Source organism: Peromyscus eremicus, chromosome 1 (assembly GCF_949786415.1).
Source record: "Peromyscus eremicus chromosome 1, PerEre_H2_v1, whole genome shotgun sequence".
Classification (NCBI taxonomy): domain Eukaryota; kingdom Metazoa; phylum Chordata; class Mammalia; order Rodentia; family Cricetidae; genus Peromyscus; species Peromyscus eremicus.
Window position 1 is genome coordinate 134,989,068 of NC_081416.1, and position 2,613 is coordinate 134,991,680.

General features: G+C 40.2%; 1 non-coding gene across 1 annotated transcript; it reads left to right on the plus strand.

Moving 5' to 3' along the window:
• Positions 1-2,044: 2,044 nt before the first annotated feature.
• On the plus strand, positions 2,045-2,117 carry Trnak-cuu (transfer RNA lysine (anticodon CUU)). The gene has a single exon. It is a non-coding gene; the product is annotated as a tRNA-Lys (tRNA).
• Positions 2,118-2,613: the final 496 nt, after the last annotated feature.

Genomic DNA, 2,613 nt, shown 5'->3' on the forward strand with positions numbered 1-2,613 from the left:
TTTAAAAGTCATTATGTCAAAGTGTAGGATAGGAACCACTATCTATTTGTACATCTATGTGTGAGACTGTGTGCATTTTTTCTTCTCTCACCTTTGAGTTTTCTTTATAAGGAATGGAGATAGAATAAGATTAGAATCACAAATACTAAACCAACCTTTCTATTTTAATATCATCTCCTTTGGGAAAATCTAGGCTATGTCAAAGAGCCTGGTTCAACAGTCCTTATCTATGCAGATTCTGAGAGCCTTCACTGGGAGACCATCCCAGTCTTTCAAATGCTCTGCTGAGCCTGCCTAATTAGGCAGGAAGATGATAGAGATGAGAGGAAATTGCCATGTTGGGAGAGAAACAAGAATTAGAGCCTAGAAAGCAGCTTAGTCAGAGCAGAGTCAAGAGGACAATCAAATTTGGTGTTTTCCCATCAAAAATGAATAATTTAACTGATGAACTATAATGTCTCTTTCCATTTTTTATATAGACACAATGGGGACAGGGAATATTTCTGAATATTATTAATAGAATGAACATTGTTATCCAAACTTTTATAAGATTTTTTTCATAAGAATTTGCACTAAGCCCTTGCTTATTGCAGCATATAGACAAAGTGTTCTGCATATTCTCATGTCCACCATCTCTAATGTCACATGGATGATGCATTCAGTGGGTGATTTGTTGTTGTTCATTTGTTTCCTATAATGAGCACAAACTCCCTTCCACATTTAAATAAAAGCCTAATTACATCCACAAATGCTGTTACCTTTTTGTCTAGCTATAAAATTTAATGAATTTCCTATTGCTTTGTAAAGTTTAGAAATAAAAGGCTTCAAATGCATACCATGTAATGTGAAGTCCACTCTGCTTTGCTTGTTTTTAAAAGAGGGCCCAGAATCTCAATCATTTTACCCTTTACAGCCTTTCATTTAGAATACAGCTTGCTTTGCATTATTTTGCTTGCTTCTTGGGCATAAGTATGACAAAGGGATTAAATATAAGCAACATTGAGGAAGATTGTATCAAACCAGCTGAAAAGAACCAGAGATCATTTTTATGGGATACATGTTTTTTGCAGGAGATACACAAGGCTGAAAGTCTAATAAAAAATTTAATAGCGTGAACTCACACATTTACCACAGGCTTTCAAGGTCTCCTGCAACAAGGAAACTGGGAGGTCTTGGATTATCCTCCCTTGCTAGCCACCAACTAATCTCTGCATTGTGTCTCTTCCATATATTGAATCTAAATTTGCTTCTGTCTCCTATGCATCACTTGATTTTTAATAATTCATTTTAGATTTAATTTAATAATAATTTATTTTAGAGAAATGAGTGCCAAAATAACTATCTCCAGAAATTTCAATGTTTTTAATGTTTTAAGAGCCATTCTTAAAGCAAATAAGCAAGTTAGTATTTGTTCTTGCAGTGAATTCCTCATCTTAGCACAAAAGAAACTGTAGCCTAGAGCCAAATCCACATGACCACATACAGCCTGTGTAACCATGGTAGCTTTCTCAAGCATACCTGGAAGGATGAGTCAGATTTGATCTTCTTAGACACTGAAGAAGCAAAGACACATTGTGAACCCTGAGAGGTAAACACCCTTGGCACAATGTATTTCAGGTTCAATGGTTACTGAATCTCATGGAAAAGTTTGGACAAAGACAAAGATAAAGGCATTGACTAATCCTCCTGGGGCTTTCCTTTCATAGCTAGATACTGTAAATCACAACACAACCAATAAACCAACTTCCAGAACTAAGGTCATTAGAGGAACTTACTGCTACTAAGGGCAGGAACACTTCTTATGGAACTCCTGAAACCCTCCTAAGGAAACCCTGTGCTGTAGTGGGTAGCCATTCCAGCTTTGATCTGGAAGTTCCAACCCCCATTGAGACTTTGGCAACTGTCACGCCTACAAGGCAGGGCCAAGGGAGGCGCCTAGAGACCCGAGATCTGGATCGGCAGGCACTCTTCACTGTGCCAGCAGACTTGGAGGATGCTTCCTTGCTTATTTGCATATGCATATTCCTGGTGGCTGCCCATCCCAGCCCGGCTAGCTCAGTCGGTAGAGCATGAGACTCTTAATCTCAGGGTCGTGGGTTCGTGCCCCATGTTGGGCGCCAGATATTGGTGAAATTATTAAGGCCACTCCACGTAGTTAAAAGGGAGGTTTATTTAGTAGCGTAACTTACAAATGAAGGGATAGGTAGGTTGCAGGGTCTGGGAAAGACGTAGCGCAGTCTGGTGGTGTTCTCTGGAGAACTCTACTCCGTCTACCTCCAGTGTCCAGGGTCTAGGAACCAAGAGAGGCAGCGCATCTGGATCTCAGGTCTTCAGGGTCCTCTCTTGGCCCTGCCTTGTAGGCGTGACAGTTACCGAAGCCTCAGTGGGGGTTGGAACTTCCAGATCAAAGCTGGAATGGCTACCCACTACACCCCTAGACTCACTATTCAGAACTGATACAAAGACAAACTTGCCTTTATTGAGGAGTTCCAGAGCCAACACCTTGCACTGCTGGTTAAACAAATTTTTTAACGGGGAAGCTCAAATCCACCAACAAGGCCTGGAATATTCCTTTTAACGAAATGAATTTATTACCACCTTTTTTCCCCTGAC